The 9,442-nt window shown below is 41.4% G+C and overlaps 1 long non-coding RNA gene across 1 annotated transcript; it reads left to right on the forward strand.

Annotated features, from left to right (window-relative positions):
• The first annotated feature begins 511 nt into the window (after positions 1-511).
• Positions 512-979, forward strand: LOC148034570 (uncharacterized). Its single transcript, XR_015691200.1, has 3 exons — positions 512-596; positions 712-797; positions 908-979. It is a non-coding gene; the product is annotated as an uncharacterized LOC148034570 (long non-coding RNA).
• Positions 980-9,442: the final 8,463 nt, after the last annotated feature.

Raw genomic sequence — 9,442 nt, forward strand, 5'->3', positions numbered from 1 at the left:
AGGCGGAACTCAAATTTGTCATATCTCTTTCCCCGCTTCTTCTTTCCTGACGAAATTTTATAGCCTCACTGTTGCTTGCCCTGTCTGTAACCCTGTAAAATTTCATTTGCTTTGCACAAGCACAGAGAGAGTTTCATGTGTTTTATGAGAGCAGAGCTTGTTTTACCAAAGCCCTAAGATTCTCTTCACAAAACTCTACAGGTATATTTTTCTCTTCCATAGAATGTTCTATGGTAAAGTTTTATCTCGTTTGGAGAAAACCTGTGCAAGTTATGTGCATTCTCTGACATGTAATTTCTTTTGTTTTGATGCTCTAGGAGTCTCTTATAGTCAAGAATAGTGATATTTTGAACACTCAACTTCTTCTTCAACATCTTAGGGTTTCTCTGTAAACAAAGTTACAGGTTTATTGTCTTGTTTTTTTGTTGCTCCACTGTTAAATTTTATCTCGTTTAGACAAAATGTATACAAGTTACATGCATACTGAGCTTTCCTTTGTTTTTTTACTCCAAGAATCTCCGAGGGTGAAGAACAATGATTTATTAAGAACTCAACTTCTACAACATCTTTGGGATTTTTTGCAGAGAAAGCCACAGGTATATTGCCATTTTTTACTGCTGTTCCATGGTTAAATTTCAACGCATTTGGACAAAGCCTATATAAGTTATATGTATGCGTTGACCCAAGATTTCTTTTGTTTTTGTACTGCAGGAATCTGTCAGTGAAGGAACAATGGTCTTGCTATAAGTCAACTTCTTGTTCAACATATCTAGGGATCTTTGTGAAAGAAATTACAGGTACAATGTTTCTTTTTTAAATTGATCCATTTAAATTTAATTTCATTTGGAGAGAACATTTGCAAATTATACACGTGTTGATAGGTAACTTTTGTATTTGGTTGTTACAGATGTCTTCACGAAGGAAAAATATCAGTAGCATACTTGCAGTGGAGGTCTTCAACAGGAAAGATAATGGTGGTAATTGGATTTGTGATAAGTATTATAAGTTGGATTGGAGGGAGTTTCAAGGTCAAGCGCAAGGATGTTGCAAACCCTAGCAAACATTGGAAAGGTAGAATTCTAGAGTTCAGAAAAGTGTTTAATGGCACAAGTGCAGTAACAGAAGTGTTGATTCAACATGTTTATACGCATAAACAAATCTCTGTACACGACGAGAACAACATTGCAAATTATAAACAAAACAGTAAGTTGTTAAATTTTATCATTGATTATTCTTTTGTATCAGAGTTGTTTTTAAAAGTCTTTGCAGTATTCTAATTCGGTCTTGTTTGATTGACAGCCCTATATCCATCGAATTTGCATGAATGGCAGAATGTGGAATGTTTAAGCGGCAAGATACATGTTTGGCATGAAGAGATATGTTCTTTGATCTATGATAATACCTCTGCAAGTCAACTTGCCACTCAAAATATCTTTTTTTTATAATTCATTGTATGTGGTAGAAAGCCAGAGATTGCAGCATGTCCCATTGCCGCCACTGTCTAGTGGTGAATGGTTCATTGGTAGCTTGGAGTTGTCAGGAGCTTGCAAGTCGAAGATAAAATCTGACATCAATAGTGCTATGAAACCCACCACAGGCTCCAAAGGTGTGCATCTTAGTTGGTTTATTCCATTCTCATTGTTTGCACATTTGTTTGGTTCATGTGATGTTTTGAAGAAAACAAAGATTACTTATCAATGCAAGTGTCCATCCGAGGAATGGATAAGTCAGCTATTGGGTGAGCCTTGGCAAGTCAAAAGAACACATTTTGATGAGACGATTGAGTGCAGGGTCAACCAATCTGATATTACATTCAGGTAAAACTTTTTTACTACTTTGCATACATTGATTTAATTGACATAGGTCTCGCTTAGATGAATTGTTATGTTAGTCGCATTCACTTACCATTATTTTTGTTTTTATTACAGGTATTTCATTGCTAGACAAACTCTGTGCGTTCGCTTTCGATATAGAAGATGGCGACTTTTGCGAGGGGAGTGGATCAGCTTGGATCAAGATATCCAAGATGACACACATACAACGCTCGTAGATGTGGTAATCTTGTGGAGTGGTCATAATCCTTTCGTAGTCAGCGCAGAGAGTCATTGGCCCATTTATTTTCTGAGACAAGAAATCCAATTAATGTCCAGTGAGCCCCTCTACAACTTCTATTTCAAGTTAGATAATACAAAAGTCAGGACTCGTAGTGAGCAATCCATGACATGTAAACAATGTGCTTCTCCACATATCCTGGAGATAGTGGAATCCTTGTAAAAAAACTTTATAAAGAGCGAATACATACCTTTTTTGAACTTCTGAGTACTTTAAATTTTAGTTTACTGTGATCCAAGCGTGCGATAATACATACTGTAATTACTCAATCGTGCAGTTAAAAATCATAATTAAATTGCAGGTTAGAGGTCTATAATCTATAGAATATTGTCTTTGCACAATGATATATTGTAGCGCATCTCTGCTGCTCGTTTCTTAAATTTTAATATTAAATTGGATCCAAAGGGAATTTCAAGGCCTTTTAGATTTATTTTCTTTAAAAAATTATATATTTTCTCTCGTTAGACTTGAATATACTCAGCGACCCAAACATATTCGAGGATATAATAATGTAGAACGAAGCGTTTGTCTGTATGAAGTACTGAAATAAAGAAACTAAGGTAAGAGTTTTAATTTGAAACTTTAGAGTTAATAACTTTATAAAGAACCTTTATTTAAAACCCTAGACACATAAAAGCTATAACTCCAAACTCATTTTCACCTTCATTCTCCACTTTCCTACACTTGTGCTCTCCTTTCTTCTCTCTTTGTGTGCCATGGCTACCACTCCCGCCTTCGCCGCATGGATTAGCTCCACATGCTACGCGCACATAGGGGACCAGATATACCCTAGGTTTTGCGTGACCTTGAGTCTAGAGAGCTCGCTTTCCGCTATAGACCCTGACTCTAGTATACTAGCATCGTTTTGTGATGCAGTGAACCCTCTCACTTGCTCTATTCCCGAATCCACTCTCAGGTGGGTTCCCATGGATTTTTTGTATAGTTTGCGTGCTGGATCCAGCCATGCAAAGGTGATAAGTCGAGCCCTGGTGCATGTGGGGCAACATCTCCGCGCTAGAGCAGTGCCCACCTTGTCACAGGACCACGTCACGATGGATCTCATTGAGAGGGATGCCACCTTTGCCATATATGTTATGTGCACTGAGGTGCAAGAGGACAGTGACGAGGACATCGACACACCCTCTCGGCCACTACTAGAGTACTTTGAGAGGGAGCCTGAGGAGATCACTCTCGATCTGAGTGTTGAGGCACCACAGAGCTTGGCCATTGTGCACCCACCTCCCTGCCCTGATGAGATGCCCACGAGCGAAGAGCCACCCCTCTCTTCTCTCCATGCTATCACCATCGAGGGGGTGGAATATCTACTCATGCAGGATGTGCTAGAGTTGTTGGAGCTTAGGGAAGAAGAACTATACTGTATCATGGTGCGTGATGCACCTAGTGATTTCATAGATTTTGATTTACAGGATGCCCCACCACATGTTGATGAGGTGGCTCATTATGATGGCACGAGCATCGATGACATCTCTGCCATTGTGAGTATCCAGGAGCAGATTGAGGATGCGGCGCCACAGTATCAGATCTCTGATGAGGAGTTCGAGCGGTTGCTGGAAAGCCTTTTTGGTCCTCGACCCGACTATGCAGTGCCTACCCAGGAGAGAGACGAGGGCGGCGCAGTGGCAGGAGCAGACCTGGACGCTCCATTACAGCGGCAAATAGATGATGCAGAGAAGGTAATGTTCTCGGTTTCCTATGAAACTTAACCAGTAGGGCCTGTAGGGCATTGGGAGCGCACACATGTGTTTTTGTCGAGATCGGGCCCCCAGATGTGCCCTGGCCGGAGGCTCGTGTCTGGGGGCCTGAATCTGCACAGTAGGGCCTCTAGGGCATTGGGAGCGCACACATGTGTTTTTGTCGAGATCAGGCCCCCAGATGTGCCCTGGCCGGAGGCTCGCGTTGCAGATTCAGGCCCCCAGACGCGAGTCTCCGGCCAGGGCACATCTGGGGGCCCGATCCCGACAAAAACACATGTGTGCGCTCCCGATGCCCTAGAGGCCCTACTGGTTAAGTTTCATATAAATACAATTTATATATCTTCAGCACACTCCATGCATAGTGAGTCTGATACTGAACTTGTGTGTTGCAGGAGATTGTCTATATATATGAGTTTTCATCTAGGCAGGGTGGCCGATCTGGTAACCAACGAAGGGTGCAAGACTCGGCATTGAAGGAGTACGTTGGGCAGCTTGTCAACGACATTATTGTATTTCATAAGACATGCTCCCCTGCTTTTGTCGAGAACTTCTTGAAGTTGAGGGCACTAACAAAGGCTGGGCCCTTCAAGACCATCCCGACCAACTCCAGCCTGGAGAAAGTAGTGTTGCTTCGACGTTCGAAGCTACTCTACTTATTCATGAGTACTAGGTCTGGCCCACTTTTCTCCATGGTGGCACGTGGCATGGTTGCCGGTGTTGAAGACCCCACTGTCATTAGACACGAACTATTGGGGCAAAATGTATTGTTGCCTATGATCAAGAATAGCTCTGACCATGGGAAGCCTAGCTCGAAGAAGCCTAGGAGAGAATAGATGTACTTATTGCCTACTGATATCGCATCACTGATGTACTGCACTTTGTAATCTTCTCTTCAAGTAATGAAAACCGATGTTTGTTGGATTCGCGTGCAATGTAGTTTGTGATACGTGTCATTTACTGTTTTTTTTACTTGAATGTTACGTTTATTTGTCGAATTTATACGTAACACGATTCGTACCCTAAATTTAATACGCAGTGCTTTATCGAATTCGTGTGCAACATGTATTTGTTCGAACGCATGTAACGATAACTCAACGACGTAAATAAAATAAATATCAAGCGACTAAACAAAAATAAGACGCGCCAAAAACTTTGTATTTGTATTAATAACAATTTTACATGGGGTCCATTACAACCAAGGCTTTACAAAATGTCTTCAGAAGCTACATTCCATGTGCTTTTGAGTTGTACACCTCTATCCTTCCTGACCTCCGCGAGGACTATCTTTCCATCGCGCCGAAAGAACCTGACTATCCGCAGATCCCTGTCGGTGATGGTGACCCTCCTTGCATGCACCGCTGCATAGACTGAGTCTCCAAATAAGTCGATGAGGTAGGCTTTAGCAGCTTCTTGTAGTGCGAGGAGGGCCTGGGCAGTCCAACGATCCGGTTGTTTCGCACGTGATGTATCTGGAAACTGGGTCCTATTGTTCCTGATCAGTATGCCCTCCATGATCTCCCGCACCAACTTCTGGAATGGAGCCTTCGGTATCAGGAGGTGAGTGGTCTTCTGGTAGTGGCGGATCTCGCGAAGAGCCACTATGCCTGGCTTCCATCGACGGTTGCGATGCTGGCGTCGTGGTGGTGGTGGTGGAGCTGGAGGACGTGGCTACTGTATGGAATTTCCAGGGGGGTATCTCCGGGCCGCTTGCTTGGTGCGTACCATGTCTTCTAGGAGAGAGAACTCAGAACTCAAAAGTGAAATGTGTAAAATGAGGTGAAACTTTAAACTTATAGCCAAACTTTTCAAAAATCCTAAAATTTTAAATAATGAATCCATGCTTTGGAAAAATATCACCAGTGCTTCGATTCACATGAAATTTTACATGTAGACTCCTCAAGGACACATCAACCACCCAAAAAAAATTTGGCCCCAACAGAAGCCTCTGGATCACCTGTCCGGAGGCTCGCGTCTGGGGCCCCAGATTCAGGGGCCCAGACGCGAGCCTCCGGACAGCTGACCCAAAGGCTTCTGATGGGGCCAAATTTTTAATATAAATGAGTTTTTCTAATGCCCAGCATGAGGGTGAAGTTTCACCAGATTCCGATTTATAAATTTGACGGTTCAATCTTTTTTTGAAAATGCATTAACTGCATTATATTGCATTGATAATGTATTGTCAACCTCGCAACTGTAGATTAAATGTACTGATAATGAGTGTGCGCAACTGCAGAATAAATGTATTGTCAACCTCGCAACGCGAAACATTGGAAACTTAAAAATTGACAAAAAATAAATCATGGGTAAAATGGAATATCGCATATCGGATATATTGTTGCCAAACCACTAAATATGGTAAGGATATAGTGCATTGGCCCATGTACAACCGATCACCGACGTGTACGTGGTTGCACATTGAATTTATCCTCAACAAAACTACTTACAAAATTGGAAACTTGAAAATTTACACAATGCGAAACATGATCAAAATAGAATATCACATATTGGATTTAGCATTGCGAAACTATGAAATACACGGTAGATAGTGCATCGCACCAAGTACAACTAGAGCTAGGGAAAATTTAGCTCCATTTTGCAGGCCACTACTATCAAATACTTGAAGGTCTATTGGAAAGATAACCCAAAACTAAGCTCCTTACAATCTACAACCAAACCTGAGCTAAAAACATAGATCCAATTACAAGGTAGCTTCTCAAAGCATATTGTTGACATTAAGATTAAATGCATCCTTGTTATTGCGGATCCTGTGAACAAGAACCAGATCTATGGGCTTAATAGTGATACATCGGGCATGAATGGCTAAAAGTTGACCATCACTCATTAGATCAATCAAGTAGCTTTCAGCTGCTTCTTGGAGTGCAAGCAAGGCTTGGCTTGACCATCGCCCCACATTCCTTGCCTGGTTCCTCGAAAAGAACTTGTGATGATGCCCTGACTATAGATCTTGCAGTATTTCTCGCACCAACCTGGAGAATGGTGCCTTAGGAATAATCAAGTCGGCACTCTTCTAGAATTTCCTTATCTCGCGTAGCGCAACTGTGCCTGGTCTCCATCTTCGCTTTTTATGTGTTGGAGGGCGTGTATTACGAGCTGGAGCAGTAGTGGGAGGTGGAGCAGCTGGAGCATGTGGACCACCATTTCTGGACAATGGCGAACCATCATTATCGACCACACTAGGGCCACCATTGTTGGCCACAGTAGCGCCACCATTATTGGCTGCAGTAGGGCCACCGTTATCGGTCACTAGGGGATCTTTGTCACTCACAATACGCTCACTAGATTTGGAAGAGTGTTGAGCTCTTGCTCTCGCAGGCGCCTTTTTGATAGGAAGCTTGGAACGTGCCATGGCTGTGATGATGAAGGATAGAAAGGTGGAGGGTAGAGTGGAGAGCAATGGGAAAAAATGAAAGGAGAGACGACTTAAATACAAAACTTTCAAACTTACTGTGGTGTAAATGAATTTTAAATTTATCATTTCATTTCATTTCTCCACCCCATCCCTACCTCTCTCTATCTCCTGACACCCCCCTCATGCCCCCCCTCTCTCTCTAGGCCAGTGAATATTCCAATGTTTGGAATTTTCATATCTTTGTCTTAGGATTTCAAAATCGACTTTTCATAATTAAAAAACAAAGTTCAAAATCGACTTTGAAAAACATAGTGACAAACCTTTGAAATTTTAAAGAAAATTTATAAGACATCTCATGTTAGAGATATGAGTATTGATGGGTCATATCCTTGGGACTTGTGCTCTCTTGTGGACTCTAAATGCATCAAAATTATTATCTTTATCTAGGTCTCCATTTTTTGCCATCTCTCTCTTGGGTTGCCAACCATTCTGCGTGCTGTTGTCTAGCTGTGCTGTTTTCATATCTTGCTTTTCTCACTTCATATATTGCCCTACTTATAGATTCTGCTTGAGATGTTTTGGATTTCTTTTCTTTTTCCTCGTATCGTATCTCTAGTCTCCTATACCACCATTGGAATAATTGCCTCATAGAATTGGAATCATTGATGCCACCTCCATGATCAATTGCCTTTTGAAAAGCACAGCGAGCTTGCCAGTGAGATCTTTCCATGCCTTGAGTTGACCATATTGCCAAACTTCCTTGATCTGCAAAGTATGGACCATGTGCTTCAAGTATATGCTGCACAAGAAAAGAGATTAGAAACACAAAGTAATTCGAAATGATGATTTTTTTGTGCAATGGTGATAATACTGACCATGTAGTGTGTTATGCTATTTGTAGTCCATGCCTCCACCATGGACTTATGAAATTTAGCAACTGTCTCTTTAAATGCATTGGCATCACCATCCATAAACCTCAACTTCTGTAAGAGAGCTGCTAATCTATCTAGGTGTATCCACACTTCTGCCTTCGCAATCCTCGTTCGTCCCCCATTGCTCCAATCTGAAACAGCAAGGTGCAACTTTTTCCATGCTTCATACTTCTCTGGTTGTTTTACTAGTATATTGCCTTCCTCATCTCGAGGTGGAGATAAAAACTTCCTAGCCTTGGGTCCGCCAAAGCATGGTTTACAAGGAACATTTCCACTCTTCCCCGATTTTTTCTCTTCCTTTTTTATTTCTACTTGGCCTCCATGCAATCCAACTTCAGAGAGGACTTGTTCTACCTTCTTGCATGTAGCATTGGATTCTGACACGGGCTGCATCTTGTATGCAAAGCATATATATTCATATACTAGCTTCTCAATTATTCTAGCCAAACAATGCAATGTGTAAAAGTGAACCCTTGTTAGTGGTATTTCCAAAATAGGGCACCAGTTTGGATGCACTAGAATTATCATTCCATTTCTCATGACTTTCTGATCACGTGTCGGAGCACCCTATTGTCCTGCCTTGGCAAGCCATTCTTTCTTTCCATCTTTCCCTTTCTTCCTAGTTTGCATGCAGTATATGCATGGAAATTTTGCATTTGCTGCATTTGATAAACCAAACATACACTTCAATGTTTTTAAATCACCTGCAAGATGCCATTCAACTTGATAGTCCCCAAACTCCTCAACGTGTAAAACTGCTCCATTATTTTGCTGTTGAATAACACTGGGTATATTAGTGAGGTTAAAAAAAACTTTAAGTACTTCATGGTCCTCCTTTGGTACTTCAAATGCTGCAAGCCACCATATTTCATTCTCCGATTGTACATTGAAGTATAAAGGATGTTTTTTATCGATGTTGGGATCCAATGCTCGATTCATAAGTGTTATACTCACACGCTCAAGTTTTTGCCCCTTGATAATCTCACTCTCATCAAGTTTGAGGACAAACTTAAGCTTGCCTCTACATTCTTCCATAGACATATTGTAGAACTTGACCATAGCAATCTGAACCCTACATATATCCAATACAAAGTTGTTGGATGCATTCAATACAAAGGCAACTTCTTTGGAACCATACTTCAATATGTGTGTGTGTTCCAGACACCAATTAGTTCTAAAACTTTCTCATTTAGTTGTTTTCGAGCCTTCTTCACGTGAAATGGTTTTGGCAGAGGCATTACTCACTTAGTATTGAAGACTTGCTTAAAACATGTATCCAATTGTTGATAGAGCATACTATATGACTCAAAACT

Source organism: Lygodium microphyllum, chromosome 6, assembly GCF_053477565.2.
Source record: "Lygodium microphyllum isolate KBCC chromosome 6, Lygodium_microphyllum_v1.1.10, whole genome shotgun sequence".
In the NCBI taxonomy this organism is placed as follows: domain Eukaryota; kingdom Viridiplantae; phylum Streptophyta; class Polypodiopsida; order Schizaeales; family Lygodiaceae; genus Lygodium; species Lygodium microphyllum.